The 17727-nt window shown below is 36.1% G+C and overlaps 1 protein-coding gene across 1 annotated transcript in view; it reads right to left on the minus strand.

The window, feature by feature from the left end:
* The window catches only part of AGPS (alkylglycerone phosphate synthase), a 148625-nt gene that overhangs the window by 129930 nt on the left and 968 nt on the right, over window positions 1–17727 (minus strand). The gene's annotated exons all lie outside the window — the stretch shown is intronic.

Genomic DNA, 17727 nt, shown 5'->3' on the forward strand with positions numbered 1-17727 from the left:
CTCTAAATGAAGCACTAGACCAACTGGATTTAATAGATATCTACAGAGAATTATACCCCAAAACTACAGAATTCACATTCTTCTCAAGTGCACATGGGACATTCTCAAAGATAGACCACATGTTAGGGCACAAACTAAGTCTCTACAATAAGACTGAAATCATATCAAGCATCTTCTCAGATCACAATAAAATGAAACTAGAAATCAATTGCAACAAGAACATGCAAAGACATTTCAACACATGGAGGCTAAATAACATGTTATTAAACAATGAATGGGTTACCGAGGAGATCAAGGAAGAAATTAAAAACTTCCTGGAAACCAATGAAAATGAAGACACAACAACACAAAATCTATGGGATGCAGCAAAAGCAGTTCTGAGAGGGAAGTTCATAGCACTACAGGCCTACCTCAAAAAACAAGAAAAATTTCTAATTGACTGTCTAACCTTACAACTTAAAGAATTAAAAGCAAACAAAAAGAAAACCCCAGAGCAAGTAGAAGGAAGGAAATAGTAAAGATCAGAGCAGAAATAAATGACATAGAGACCAAAAAAAACAATTCAAAGGATCAATGAAACAAAGAGCTGGTGTTTCGAAAAGATAAACAAGATTGCTGGACCCTTAGCTAGACTCACCAAGAAACAAAGAGAGAGAACCCAAATACACAAAATCAGAAACGAAAGAGGAGAAGTAACAACCGACACCACAGAAATACAAAAGATCGTTAACAGCTACTATGAACAACTATATGGCAACAAATTCGACAATCTACGTGAAATGGACAAATTTCTAGAAACACACAGTCTCCCAAAACTGTACCGGGAAGAGATAGAAAACTTGAACAGACCAATAACAACTAAGGAAATTGAAGAGGTAATCAAGACTCTCCCAGCAAATAAAAGCCCAGGCCCAGATGGCTTCTCGGGGGAGTTTACCGAACATTCAAAAAAGAACTAACACCCATTCTCCTCAAACTATTTAAAAAAATTCAAGAAGAAGGAAGACTTCCAAACTCGTTCTATGAAGCCAGCATAATTCTAATTCCAAAACCAGAAAAAGACACTACAAAGAAAGAAAACTACAGGCCAATATCCCTGATGAACATAGATGCCAAAATCCTGAATAAAATACTAGCAAATCGGATCTAGCAATACATCAAAAAAATTATTCACCATGACCAAGTGGGATTCATTCCAGGGATGCAAAGCTGGGATAATATTCACAAATCAATAATTGTGATACACCACATAAACAAAATGAAGAATAAAAACCACATGATCATATCAATAGACACTGAAAAAGCATTTGACAAAATCCACCATCTATTTCTGATAAAAACGCTCAGCAATGTGGGAATAGAGGGATCATATCTCGACATAATAAAGGCCATATATGAAAGACCTACAGCCAACATCATACTCAATGGGCAGAAATTAAAAACATTTCCATTAAAAACAGGAACAAGACAGGGATATCCACTTTTGCCACTCTTATTTAACATCGTACTGGAAGTCTTAGCCATGGTAATCAGACATGAGGAAAAAATTAAAGGGATCCAAATTGTAAAGGAGAAAGTGAAACTGTCATTATTTGCAGATGACATGATATTATACATAGAAAACCCTAAAGACTCCATCAAAAATCTACTAGACTTAATAAATGAATTTGGAAAAATAGCAGGATACAAAATTAACATCAAGAAATCGATGGCATTCGTATACACCAATGATGAACTCACAGAAAGAGAAACTGAAAAAACAATCCCATTTACCATCACGGCAAAAAAATTAAGATACCTAGGAATAAACTTAACCACAGGAGTAAAGGACCTATTTGCAGAAAACTACAGGACACTGAAAAAAGAAATAAAGGAAGATATAAGTGGAAGCACATACCTTGTTCATGAATTGGAAGAATTAACATCATTAAAATGTCCATACTACCCAAAGCAATCTATAGATTCAATGCAATCCCCATCAAAATACCAACAACATATTTCACAGAACTAGAACAAATACTTCAAAAGTTCATATGGAACCAAAAAAGTCCCCGAATAGCCACAGCAATTTTGAAACAAAAGGACAGAGTAGGTGGGATCACAATACCAGATATCAGGTTATACTAAAGCGACTGTAATCAAAACAGCCTGGTACTGGCACAAGAACAGGCATATAGACAAGTGGAACAGAATGGAGTACCCAGAAATGGACCCAAGGCAATATGCTCGATTAATATTTGACAAAGGTGGCAAGAGCATACAGTGGAGTAAAGACAGCCTCTTTAACAAATGGTGTTGGGAAAATTGGACAGCTATGTGCAAAAAAATGAAACTAGACCATCAACTTACACCATACACAAGAATAAACTCAAAATGAATAAAAGACTTAAATGTGACCCGTGAATCCATAAAAAGTCTAGAAGAAAATGTAGGCAACAAAATTTCGGACATCATACGCAGCAGAATTTTCACTGATACATCACCTAAGGCAACAGAAACAAAGGAAAAAATGAACACATGGGACTACATCAAACTCAATAGCTTCTGTACAGCAAAAGAAACAATCATCAAAATGGAAAGGCAACTGTATGGGAGAACATCACTGCCAATGATATATCAGATAAGGGGTTAATTTCCAATATGTATAGAGTGCTCATACAACTCAACAAAAGGAAGACAAAGAACCCAATTAAAAAATGGGCAGAGGAGCTGAATTAGACACCTCTTCAAACAGGACATACAAATGGCCAAGAGACATATGAAGAAATGCTCAACATCACTAATAATCAGAGAGATGCAAATTAAAACAACAATGAGGTATCACCTCACACCAGTCAGAATGGCCGCCATCAACAAATGATCAAACAACCAGTGTTGGCGAGGGTGTGGAGAAAAGGGGACTTTTAATACACTGCTGGTGGGAATGCAGACTGGTGCAGCCACTATGGAAAACAATATGCTGTTACCTCAAAAAATTAAAAATTATCTTCCATTTGACCCAGTGTTCCCGCTTCTAGGAATATACTCTAAGAAGCCTGACATACCAATCAGGAAGAATATATGTACCCCCATGTTCATAGCAGCACTATTTACAATAGCTAAGATCTAGAAACAGCCCAAGTGTCCATCAGTACACGAATGGATAAAAAAGCAGTGGTACATATACACGATGGAGTACTATGCAGCTGTAAGAAAGATCTCTTATCCTTTGAGACGACATGAAGGGACTTGAAAAGTATTATCCTAAGTGAAATAAGCCAAACAGAAAAAGACAAATACCACATGATCTCACTTATATACGGAATATAATGAACATAACAGTCTGAGGAATAGGATAGACCCAGAAACATGGAAGTAGGGCACAGACTGACATCCCTCAGAAGAGGGGGTGGGGGGATGGGAAGAGATAAACCACAGAACTTATATGCATGTATGCATAACCAATGGACATGGACAACAAAGCCGGGGATGGGGTGGGGGGGATCGGGAGGGGGGTGCCAATGGGGTCAAAAAGGAGAAACATCTGTAACAACAACAACAACAAAAAATTAAAAAAAAAAAAATCCGGATTCAATCACAACAGAAGTTCCCAAACTTCTTCGGAGTATAATAATTACCTTAGGTACTCATTTTAAAAGCAGAGTCCTGAATGTCACTCTAGACCTAGCCAATAACTAGAATCTCTAACAGTGGGGTATCAGAATCTACATTTTAAACAAGCACCCCCAGAAAACTGTGATGCGAACCATCTACAGACCATATTTAGGTAAGCACTGCCTTAAGACATGAGGAAAAGTTGACAGCAGAAGCAACATTTGTTCAATAGCTACAAAAATATATAAAGCCTTAATGAAATAAAATCAAGTTACTCTAACAAAATCAGGAGGGACTGGATTTGAGGGAAAGAAAAAAAAAACTATAAACTCACTGCACTACAGGAAAGAATAGACTGGAGTTGTGCAATGTAACAGAACAGTAAGAGGGCAAAGTGGGAGCCAGGGATAAGAGGTAACAGGAAATAGAGATTTGGTTACATAACAGGGGTGGTAAATAGGTCTGTACCCTATTTTACAAAGGATTTTCCTGGAAGGGGGAATGAAAACTATACAAAGATATTTTCTGACCCAAATTTCAGGGAAGTTGATCTGTTATAAAACTTGCCCAGTGTATACATGATAAAAGGGTTACAAAACATAAAAATAGAGACAATTATTTATCAAGTAACTTGGCTTTAGCAAAATGTTTATTCAGATTCCAATATATGTGGTCACCAAGGCCACATACCAGGTAGAGGCAGCAGTGGGCAATGACTTCTAAGAGCCACCAAGTAGAGTTGCAAATGAAAACTAGCGCAACAGTGACCATCGTGTACATGATATTGACAATCAGCCAACCATGCAGTATAAGAAATTGCTAATGCTCTTCATGCTTTGGTTTCTTCCTTTCCTCCCTAATATATAAGGTGATATTTACTAGAAATCTGTTGTATTAAAATGCCATGGTCGCCACTGAGTACCTCCTACTTCTTACTGTGCTTTCACCTTCAGAAACTATTTCAGCACTGTGTTTATATTACCCCTTTCTATAGAGTTCACTGCCATAGTAACAATATTGCATAATATTGTAAAAGGAATTTAAAATCATTATTTCATTTCCTTCTCACATTAATCCAGTGATGTAGGTGTTATTATGCCTATTTAAAACATAAGAAAACCGGTTCAGAAAGATTCAGTAAATTGTCCAGGATCACACCAACAGTACATGATATAACAAGGATTTAAATCTTGGTCTTTGGTCTTTCGCTCCTTAACTATCATGCTGTAGTTTCTCTTTTTTTCCTACAGATGTGATTTAGAGTTTAAACTGATCTTTTTATCATAGTTCACATTCAATATTATTTTGTACTAGTTTCAAGAGTAAAGCACATGGTCAGACAATCATATACTTCACAAAGTGCTCCCCCTGATACTTCTGCACCCACCTGGTACTCATAGTTATTACAATATTATCAACTATATTCCCTAGGCTGAACTTGACATCCCCATGACTATTTTATAACTACCAATTGGTAGATCTTAATCCCTTTACCCTTTCCCCCTCTGGCAACCATCGGTCTGTTCTCTGTATGTATCAGTCTGTTTCTATTTTGTTTATTTTGTTCATTAGATTCCACATATAAGTGAAAGTATATGGTACTTGTCTTTCTCTGACTCGCTTATTTCACTTAGTATAATACTCTCCTGGTCCATCCATGCTGTAGCAAAAGGTAAGATTTTTTGTCTTCTTTACTGCTGAGTAGTATTCCATTATGTAAATGTACCACAGCTTTTTTTATCCACTCATTCCCCGATGGGCACTTGGGCTGCTTCTATTTCTTGGCTATTGTAAATAACGCTGCAAAGAATAGAGGGGTGCATATATTCTTTCTGTTTTGGGTTTCTTTGAATATATTTTCAGAAGTGGAGTCACTGGTCATAAGGCAGTTTCATTTTTAATTTTGAGAGGAAACTCCATACTCTTTTCCACAGTGGATGCACCAATCCGCATTCCCAACAGTATATACAAGGGTTCCCTTTTCTCCACATCCTCACCAACACTTGTTGTTCGCTGATTTATTGATGACAGCCATTCTGAAAGGTGTGAGGCAGTACCTCATTGTGGTTTTAATTTGCATTTATCTGATTATTAGTGACAATGAGAATGTTTTCATATGTCTACTGGCCACCTGTATGTCCTCTTTGGAGAAGTGTTTGTTCAGATCCTTTGCCCATTTTTAATCGGATTATTTGGGGGGTTTTTGGTGTTGAGTTGTATGAATTCTTTATTTTTATTTTTTGTTATTTTTTAAATCCTCACCCAAGGATATTTTTCTATTTTATCTTCAGATAGAGAGAGAAGGAGAGAGGAGAGAATAGGAAAGAGAGAGAAACATCGACGTGAGAGGAACACATTGAATGGCTGCCTCCCGCACAATCCCAACCAGGGCTGGGGACGAATCGCAACCAAGGTATGTGCCCTTGGCCAGAATCGATCCTGTGACTAATTGGTCCACAGTCCAACGCTCTACCGCTGAGCCAAACCAGTCAGGGCAAGTTGTATGAATTCTTTAAAATTTTTGGATATTGACCCTTTATCACTGGCAAATATGTTCTCCAATTCAATGGGTTGTCTTTTCATTTTGTTGATGGTTTCCTTTGCTGCGCAAAAACTTTTCAGTTTGATATAGTCCTATTTATTTTTTTGTTTGTTTCCCATGCCCAAGGAGATATATCAGAAAAAAATATTGCTATGAGAAATGTCAGAGATTTTATTGCCCACGTTTTCTTCTAGGAGTTTTATAGTTTTGAGTCCTATGTTTAAGTCTTTAATCCATTTTTAGTTTATTCCTGTGTATGGTCTAAGAAGGTGGTCTAGTTTCATTTATTTGCATGTATCTGTCCAGTTTTCCTAACACTATTTATTAAACAGACTATATTTACCCCCATTGTATGTTCTTGCCTCCTTTGTCAAATATTAACTGACCATGAAGGCATAAGTTTATTTCTGGGCTCTCTAGTCTGTTCCACTGATCTATGTGTCTGTTTTCAAGCCAGTACCATGCTGTTTTGATTACTATGGCCTTGTAGAATAGTGTGGTATCAGGTAGCATTATTACCTCCAACTTGGTTCTTCTTTCTCAATATTGCTGTGACTATATGGGATCTTTTGTAGTTCCATATAAATTTTTGGAATATTTGTTCTAGGTCTGTGAAATACACCATTGGTATCTTGATAGGAATTGCGGTGCGTTTATAGATTGATTTGTGTAGTATGGACATTTTAATGATGTTAATTCTTTCTATCCATGAACACAGTATATGCCTCCACTTATTTGTATCTTCTTCAGTTTCTTTCTTCAGTGTCTTATAATTTTCCAAATATAGGTCTTTTACATCCTTGTTTAAATTTATTCCTAGGTATTTTCTTTTTCATACAATTGTAAATGGCATTGTTTTCTTATTTTCCCTTTCAGATAGTTCATTACTGATGTATAAAAATGCACCAATTTCTGAACATTTATTTTGCATCCTGCTACTTTACTAAATTCACTTATCAGTTTCAGTACTTTTTTGGTGGAATCTTTCAGGTTTTCTATATACAGTATCACGTCATCTGCAAATAATGACAGTTTTACTTCTTTCTTTCCAATCTGGATGCCTTTTACTTCTTCTTTTTGTCTGACTGCAGTGGCTAGGACTTTTCTAGTACTATGTTGAATAAGAGTGGTAAAAGTGGACATCCCTGTCGTGTTCCTGATCTTAATGGAATCACTTTGAGTTTTCCCCACAGAGTACAATGTTAGTTGTGGGTTTGCCATATATGGTCTTTATTGTGTTGAAGTATGTTCCCTCTATTTCCACTTTGCTAAGACTTTTTATCATGAATGGGTGCTGGATTTTGTCAAACGTTTTTTTCTGCATCTATTGATATAACTATATGATTCTTATCTTTTATTTTGTTTATGTGGTGTTGTGGTATATCATATTAATTGATTTGCAAATATTGTACCAACCCTGCATCCCACTTGATCACAGTGTATGATCTTTTAAATGTATTGGATTCAGTGTGCTAATATTTTGTTGAGGACTTTTGCATCTATTTTTGGCCTATAATTTTCTTTCTTTATAGTGTCTTTATCTAGTTTTCGGATTAGATTAATGCCGGCCTCATAAAATGAACTTGGGAGTCTTCGGTCCTCTTACCAAGCATTGATTTCAATATACTCATTGACTGCCACACAAGGAGTACAAAGTTTTCTAAATGATAAGAGAACATAGTGTTTATCTCTAGCTGAGAGGAGAAGGCTTCACAGTGCTGGCATCTAAACATCAAATTGTTTTTGAAGATGGTAGAAATTCAATAATCAAGATTAAGCAGAAAAGCATAAGGATTTTCAATGCTAGTAAACAGCCCAAATTGGCTGCAGCATAGGGCATACATAAGAAAGTCATGGACAAAAGCAGACAGCCTCAAATGCCAAATTAAAGGTATGGAGTTTTACTACTTTAGTAACCATTAGGGTGTAACATGATCATAACAGTATTTTTCATGTTTCATGCTCCCATCAAAAGTAAAAATCTAATAGCAACTGCATTAAAAGTGTGCTGCCTTCCAATGTGAATGAAATCCCATTTCTTTAACATAGCATACAATGTCCTTTATAATCTAGCTCCAAACTATATTTTCACCTTCCTTAACAGCTATTCTTCCAGCCACAACAGAAGTTATCACAATTACTTCAACATACCAGGCCCTTTTATGTCCACCTGTCTTTACACTTGCTATATATCCCATCTGAAATGTTCTTCTCTCTCTAGAGAACTCCTATTTATTCATTAAGAACCAGTCCAAAGTTACTTTTCTTATAAAGCCTTTCCTATTTTCCTCAACAACAAAAAAATGTATGGCTTCTTATGTATACACTGATTGTAGCATTTACTATTCATGCCTCCTATATGTCTATATACCTCTATTGGACTATCAATCAATTTTGCAATGTTAGAATGTAGCACAGCATCAGCAGGCAGCATGTACTTACTTTCTCTGAACAAAAGATTGGTCTGGTAATGCAATGGAGAATCATTTGACGGGGAGAAAATAAAGAAAGGGAGACGAGACTAGACATGAGACAATTAAGGTTTCATTTAGGTCGGTGTCAATGTAAAAACACACACACGTAAAAGTGTCTTAAGAATCCCAACTAACAGACAGCATCTATCTGATTTGTCAACAGACTGGATAAGGGAGAAGGAATGGAACTCAGCAAGGCCTTATAACTGAGATGTTGGGCTTGACTGTTTAAACAATGGTGAAAGTAAGTAGAAATAGTGGAATACTCGAATTTAAGACTAAAATAATGGCTTTATATATATGCATGCCAGGTTGAACAAATCAGCAAGACATTCAGATAAAAATGCCCAATAATTAAAAATGTGAAAATGGCCCTGGCTGGTCTGGCTCAGTGGTTAGGGCACTGGCCCATGGACCAAAGAGTAGCAGGTTCAATTCCAGTCAAGGGCACGTACCTAGATTGTGGTTTGTCCCCAGCCCTGGCTGGGGTCAGGCAGGAGGCAACCAGTCAATGTGTCTCTCTCACATTGATGTTTCTCTCTCTCCCTCTTTCTCTCTCTCTTCCCCTCCCGCCCACTCTATCTGAAGATAACTAGAAAAATATCCTTGAGTGAGGATTTAAAAAATTAAATTAAATTAAAAAATGTGAAAATGAAGGTTGAATTAGAAATATTAACTTAAAAATTCCCTCAATAGTAGCAAAAGCTAATACTGTCCAAACAGCTGAGATTGAGGGAGAAAATATAAAAGAACTGAAAATTAATCTTAAGGATTTGTAAATTTAGGAAACAGAAGGAAGAAAAGTCAGCAAAGGCACAACCAGAAAGATAGGAAGGATGGGAAGAAAACTAGGATAGTGCAATAGCATAGGATTGCACTAGTATAGTGCAATAATAGCACAGGTAATTGTACCTGTATTTCCAGGTACAATTTCCAGTACCTGGAAATTGGTTAAGAGAATGACCAGAAATTTTATAATTAGGTTATTAATGGCTGTTAAGAGGGCCATTTCTAGGAGTAATTGATATAGGCAGGAAACAATTTCAAAAACTTATATGCACATGCTTTTAAGAAGCAGGAAAAGTCAATAAAGAAAAAGATTGATGACTCAAGAGGAAAATAAACAGGGTAACTCATAGAGCAAGATTCTGGGGAAGGAATCATAAAAAAAAAAAAATGAACAGATGATCTGGCTGTAACATCTTTCAATGCATGATGGCCAGAGTTAGTTCAGCTCATTTAGCTGCCTGGGCAATTTTTATACTAAGAACACTACCACTTCTTTCCAGGCAATAGCAGATTAGAGCAATGTAGACATGTGACCCAGCTATTGGGAACAATGGGGTTCAATAATTCTCTGCCACTGGCTAAATATCCTGAAGGAGAGGGGTGGCTAGATTTTACCATTTAAGCAGAAGAGCAGAAAAGGCTGATCTGCTTAGGAAACATGCAGCAGATATTAGTAAGAAGTAATGCTAGCAAGAAATCTGATAGTTTTCTGGTTCTTAGTTCTAATTTCATCTGAAGGCCAAGTTCCATTCCTGCCCTTAGGTTCTCTGGTACCCCTGTACTCTTATAATAATTTCTCCTTTAACCTAGCTCAAATTAATATTTGTAACCAAAAGTCCTAATTAATGTACATACTAAAAAACAAGAAGTCCTTTTTAAAATGGTTACCACTTGTATAAAATCTGAAGATAAGCATAGCCAACTAGAATGTACTTTCTGAAAATAATGGCAGATAGCAGGTAAAAATTTGGAAATAAAAGCAAAATCAGTCTAACAGTTATGTTGTGAAGGTACAAATACTTTGTGAAGACAAAGCAGACAAAATACTATTTGGAAATCAAGCCCAATAAACAAGAACAAAAACAGAATCTTTCACTTCAAAAATATAGAATTTTTAAATTTTATTTCAGAAAGAGATTACCACTATGTGAAAACACCAAGATATTCAGACAGAAATGTCCAATAATTAAAAATGTGAATATGGAGATTAAAGAGTTAGAGATACTAACTTAAAAGTGCCCCCCCCCCCCGAAGTGGTAAAAGCTAACACAGGAGATTTTACTTCAAAAATGAAGCTACTGGTTTTCTTTAAAATTCATAAAAAATTATATGAACTAATACTGGATGGAGAAGAGGACAGATCAATGGATAGATATGTAATAAGCAAGTATAATAAAATGTTAATGTTAGAATTTTGGTGGTTGGTATATACGTGTTTATTATAATGTTCCACTTTGCAATATGTTTAAATGTTTTCAAAATAATATGTTGGGGGAAAAGAAAACTGCTGACACCATAATCTTCAAAGTGCACCACGTCATATAGAGGGATGCCCGAAAAGGAAGTATAAGCCATCAAAGTAAGTGTGGAGTGTACATTATTTACTGGTAACAATAAGTGGTTTAAATTGGTACATCTAAGCCAGTTGCCTCAGCTCTCCTTCTCATAATCTGAAAGGCCCATGCAGGGTTAAGCACTGTTCCCTAGACTCCCTGTGGTCATGTTTTGGTTTCCCCTTAGCAACTCTGGCCAACGCATCTGATTTCCTTTTAATCTGAATTTCTAGAAAGCTGCTTTCTTCAATTATAAGATATAATCCTGTTCAAACACAATGGCAATCTTTTTCCTAGGATTCCAATAATTTCCAATTCTTTATTCTTATCAGAATTAACTCCAAACAAGCAGTTGTCCTTTATTTCTGCCTCTGCCCACTGAGATAAATGAAGGATGTATTCCAATGCTCTTAGACTCATTAAAACTCTATTTTAAAATGTGCCTTAAAATTTTTAAGGATTTAATTATAAAAGGCTTATCATAACATTCTTTATAATAGAAAAAATTGAAAACAAATATAATACAGTACTGGTTATTTGTAGTATCTACATATAATACAATACTTGTTGAGTCACTGACGATGATATTGCACATTAATATTTCTTGACATGGAAAGTTATATATAAGACCGTGGGTGAAAAATGGTTTAAAGACATTATTACAGCATAACTTTATACATACACATCATATCTGAAAAATGCCAAGACACTATAGTGGAAATCCCTTAATTAGTTTGGATGTCTTTCTTCATTTTATCTATTTTTTTTCCTGCAACAAAAACATAACATTTCAGAATAAATTATTTATCCTTATATTTTATAATTGTAAAATAACTGCCAGATATTCTGCTATTAAAATAAGACTTCTAAAAGTATCCAGACAGCTGAAGGTTCCCATCATTACTATAGCCAACTGCCATACCAGTTTTATACTTTATTATATTGTCCTTATTCTCCTACCCTAACTCTTCTGATTCTATTCTTATCCAAAGGCAATGCTCTTATCAATGTTTTCACCCTCAGATTTAATAAGTTTTACATAGAATGGTACTCTTCCAACACTTGTGATCTATTTTTCTTTTAAACAAAGTTGCCCTTCCATCGCTATACCAGTCACCATTCCCCTCCCATACCTCTGTGATAGCACCTAGGACCTTGAAGTAATAAAAGACCTATCAATCTTCCTTGGTAGACCTGTAAGTCCCAGAAGGCAAAAATTAATGTGCTAATCTTCCCTAGTGCTTAGCACATAAAAAACAATGAATAAATTGGCAACAAACTTGGATAGATGAAGTCTCAAACAGATGAGGCAATGACAAGAGAGTATCTAGCTGTTTTAAATGAATTAAAGGCTCCAGGCCTAGATATTACATGGCATAATACTTAACAGTATGATTTTAGTTACTATTCATAACATGAGAAATCATGGGGAAGAGGTAACAGACAATAGCCAAATATACCCTCTCCAAGTCTCAAGAAAAAAATCCAAAAATAGACCCTGAAACCTAAAACAGAAGAGACAGGTAAATTAGAAGCTGAGGTTTAAGAGGTACAGACTTTAAACAGTGGCTGGGGGTGGGTGGTTATGAACTGACTCCAGCTATAGTTGTTTCCTTGTTACTCTCCTTATACACCACCTTAGGGTATTTGCACACACTGTTCCTCTGGCTGGACCACTCATTCAACTAGATACCTGCATAACTAAACTCTCTCATCTCCTTTAAATATCTACTCAAATGTCATGTTCTCCAGTGACTTCCTATTTCAAATTTGAACCCAACCTCCTTACTCTGCTCCACTTTTTCTTTTTCCCATAGTACTTATCACCTTTTAACAAATTTAAATAATTTACTTATTTATTATGTTTGGTTAATTTTTTCACCCAGAGACTTTTGCCCATTTTATTCTCTGATGTAGTCCAAACAGTTACCTAGAACACAAGTAACTGATAAATTCTTGTTGAATGCACAAAATGGATGTGAGAAAGATTGTGAGGAAAAAAATGAATAGGACTCGGTGATACCAGTACAGTATCAAGGAAAAAACTCTAGACTGGAGATAGAAGATCTGGACTCAAATCTAAGCTTTATTACTTACTAGCCAGCAAGTGACTATTTTCTAGCAAGTGTCTATGAACTTCAGGTACTGATCTGTAAAAAGTGTGGTTGAGATCAGATTAGGTAAATATGAGCAGCAGGGTGACTAAGAATTAATTATAAATTTGAATAAATTAATTCAAAAGACAGTTTAATATTAACAGAAACAAATGAAAAGTAGTTCAGGAATAATACTAATACTAAGAGAAGTAAGAAAACCCAGAAAAGTAACTTCATTTGGGAACAAAAATGCATAGATAATGGGTTAGGTTTCAGTCTATACCTGTGCTGTCCAACATGGCATCACTAGCCACATATGCCTATTTAAATTTTAATTAATTAAAATGAAGTAAAATTTAAAATTCAGCTCCTCTGTCATACTAGCCATATTTCAAGTGCTTAATGGCCACATGTATTTAGTGGCTACCTTACTAGAGAGCAAAGATTACAAAACATTTCCATCATCACAGAAAGCTCTAGTAGACACTTCTGATTTATAAAATTTGAGTTGACAGAAGGACAGAATTCAAGTGGGTGTCATTTAATATCTCTAATGCTGGATTCCTGTAAAGTTCAAATGTCTTTAGAAGAATGGCAAAATCCAACGACAAAATCAATCTGAGTGGAAACTGCAAACTGAATATCACAAATTAAATAATTCATATTATTTGTTTACAAGGGTTTGGGATGCATGAACATTCCCCACTTGATTGTATGAAGTCACTGATATGGCAACTATAAATAGAATTTGGAGAGTTCTAGTAAAGTTGCCAGCAAGAATGTGGTCATCATTTTTGCCCAAACCCCTGGTTAATAACTTCAGATATGCAGGCAAAGTCAAATATTACATGCAATACAAAAGTTTTCTTAGTGAATCATAAATTATTCCTAGAGCTCCAAATCTCACTCAAGAGGCAAAAGTCCCTTACCAAAAAGTAAGTGCAGTTACCTAGAATGTAACAGCCTTCCTTAATGAGTAAACATATTTCAACTATAGAAAGATCCAGAATTAAATATAAAAATGCTTAAGAGAAAAGAATCAAAGCCAGATGTTATTTGTTTGTTTGTTTTAGAAACTAAACAAAAATTTATCTTTTGTATACTTACAAAATTTAAGAGAATCTGGTCTGTAAGAATGACTGACTTGTAATAAATTTAAAATGTGTAACTGAGTAATAAGTTCAGATGTGATTTTAAGCTGAAATCCTGTAAATTCAGAAATAGCATTTAGCCCTGGCCGGTTTGGCTCAGCGGTTAGAGCGTCGGCCTGCGGTCCGGAGAGACCCGGGTTCAGTTCCCACTAAGGGCATGTACTTCGGTTGCAGTTTGTCCCCGGCCCTGGTCGGTTGTGCAGGTGGCAGCCACTCGATGTGTCCCTTTCACATCGATGTTTCCCTCTCTCTCTCCCTCCTGCTCTGTCTGTACAAAAAATGGAAAAATGTCCTCGAATGAGGATAAAAAAAAAGAAATAGCATTTAAATTCAAAGACTTCAAGGTCACTGTGTTTACAAATTCAACAGATGTCAACATGGGATTTTTTTTTCCTTCCCTTTGTAACATTACAATAACTTTCAAAAAAAAACTTAAAAAATCTAAAACCAAGGCATTAAAATATCACATACTTAAATGACATTTACTCTGATTTTTAAGAATCTAAAACTGTATTCAGAAGATCAGAAACACACTGTTTATGAAGTAATATGCACTTAAAGAAAAAACAGAGGGTCCAAAGGTAAACCATCACTCTCAAAACTCTGCTCAGCAACTTCAAATAATGAGACTATGTATTCCTGGATAGAAGTAATTAGAATCAGCTCATAGGAGACCATATGACAAGTACAACAGGTTTTTGCCAGTCAGCCTTCTTAAGTGTCCTCATTCCTCAGGACTCTGTTATCTCTTTTCTATTTTCACCATCTCTAATCCCCCCACAGCATTTAGTCCTATAATTTTAGGTATCACTTAATGCACTAACTTCCAAAACCCAAGCCCATCCTATTCTCTCTATTCTCATTGCTATCATCTTGGTTTAATCCTTCATTATTTCTCACCTGTTCTGCTGCGGCCTCTCCTAACTGATCTCCTTATGTTCATTCTCATCCTTCTACAATCCATTCTTAACACTCAGCTGGAGTTATTTTTCTCAAACCCAAACCCAATTTGAACATGTTCCTTTCCAGCTTAATTCCTTCAAGGGTTCTCCATCACCTAGTCCCTTCAGCTACTTCCTTTTTCCTCATTACATTTAACACCATCTAACATACAGTACTATGTTACTTGTTTGTTCACTATCTCCACTCCAACTAGAATATAAGTCCATAAAAGCAGAGTTTTTGTTCACTGCTGTATGTTGCATAGTAAGCACTCAAACATGCATGCATGAATGAGTGAATGAATAAGTGAATAAATGAATGACCTACAGGCCAGAGCCCTCCTCTTTTCACTTTACTCTCACCACTACTTACATTGAATTGCTTAGTTACCTAAATACAACATGCATTTTCATGCCCCCTTGCTTTGCTATATGCCAATTATTTCCTTTGCCTGAATACAAATTCTCCTCACCATTCAATCAACCCGCCATACTATCACCCGTATTTTAAAACCATCTCCAGAAAGCTTCCCTTCACCCCCAAATAAGGTATATCACTTTCTTTCCTTTGTGCTTCATCTGTACCTGTATCTACAGTGGCTCTACTCAACCTGTACTAGAATGTGTATCTCCCTTGCTAGACTGAATTCTTTGAGACCAAGTCCTATTATTTATCTCTTTACCTCCAGTGCCTAGGACAGTTACTTGTCATAAACCAACTACTCTATAAATGTTGAGTAAATTAATATAAATTAGTATGTTGAGATACATGACTAGTATCTGTAAGAGGAATGAAAACATGGAGTTTCAACAAGTCAGTCCTCCGATTCCATGACGATAACCAGCCATGACCAAAAGAGTTATGACCAATAACATCATCCAAGGTAATATAAGAGGAATTATACAAAGAACACACATCACCAAACAATTGCAAAACAACTGACATACAGTCACACTCACACTTTATTAGATAAACATGCTGGCTCCTTCTTGCTCTATCATTTGCCTTCCTTAAAAGGAAGTCCTGGGTTCCACATGAACAATATATTAAGTAGATCACTCCATAAAGAAGCTTTTAATGTTCCATCTAATACAAGTTTTTGTGTTCCTCATATTTTGATTCAACCTTCAAAACAGTTGTTCAGTACTAGATTTTACAACTAACCTCACCTAATCCTACACCAAAGATTAGACAGAGCTTTCTACCCTTTGTAATCTATGCCATCAATGGGTTACAGCAGTACCTTCACACCATGAAGCAACCACACAGGGGACCCCAGACCAATCACCTTCAGCCATGTAAGCCTCATTTATTAGCCCAATGCGCCTTATAAGACTTACTTCTTTTCTCTGAATACTGCAGACCAAGGCCCCTAAATCCAACTATAAGGGATACACCTGACCTACCTACTTAGTTCTAAGAGTTGAACTTGCATGTAAATGTACAATCACACACAGCTGGATACAAATAGACATTAATGTACATGAAGCCGTTTAGAAAACTTAAGTTTTAAACCCATTGATGGCTGATATAATATCAAATGAAGCCAGAGGCCAATATATGATCCTTGATTCCTCCGTTCCTCACCATTAGTAACCAAGTTATGGAAAATTTACCTCCTATTATTTTTTTCAAATAGGTTGCCTATTCCTAATCATAGCACTTCTCATTAGGATAACAGTCTTCTAATAGGTCTCCCTATCTTTGGCCTCAATGACAATTTCATCTACCATTTGTTGAGGAGTTACGTAACAATCACTGCAATAAGCATTTGATCACTTAACCCTACATTTTTCAGTTCTCACGGCAACACTACCAAACAGGAATTACAGTCCTCATTTTCGCAGAGGGGAGAACATAAACTCTGAGAGGTTAAATGATTTGCCCAAGTCGCACAGGTTTATTTTCCATATTCTTCAATTCAGTCCCCAAAGTGACCTTTCCAAAAGGTAAATATTAATGTTTTACCTCACATAAAGTAATGCAAACAAGACCCAGTCTCTCCAGCCCTGTCACATTTAACTCCCATCAGTTCCCCAATCTATCTCACTGCTTTATCTGTGAACGCTGCCAGTAACACTTTTCTCCTTTGGCAGACTACTTCCAACACAAACTTCAAGATTTATTCAGACAACCCTTATTCTGGAAAGCCTTTGCCCTAACAAATACATACCCAAAACTGGATTAAGTGACCATTTGCTATGGTTTTCAGCTAGTTTCTTATCTCACGGTATTATATAACTTTATCTTACAAGACTATTAGCTCCTTAAGAGTAAACACTGTGTTTTTAAATCTGCATCCCTAATACAATCAGTATGCAGTAGAAGGACTTGATAAATGCTGAATTAATGAAATCACCAGAAGCAGTACAGCTTAAGAACTTGACCCTAAAGTAATCTGCTGTGCTTTGGAATTCTAACCTGCCACACAGTATACCTACCCAGTACACCTGCCAAGCCTGCAGCAGCCTTGTATATCTTTTTAATTCCTTCATCTGTAAAATGGAAAGTAACTGCACCTACCTCACTGTTTGGAGAGAGGAGTAAAAGAAATAGATTTAGCACAATCTGTGGCACACTACAAGT

This window comes from Molossus molossus, unplaced genomic scaffold (genome assembly GCF_014108415.1).
Source record: "Molossus molossus isolate mMolMol1 unplaced genomic scaffold, mMolMol1.p scaffold_m16_p_11, whole genome shotgun sequence".
Taxonomy (NCBI): domain Eukaryota; kingdom Metazoa; phylum Chordata; class Mammalia; order Chiroptera; family Molossidae; genus Molossus; species Molossus molossus.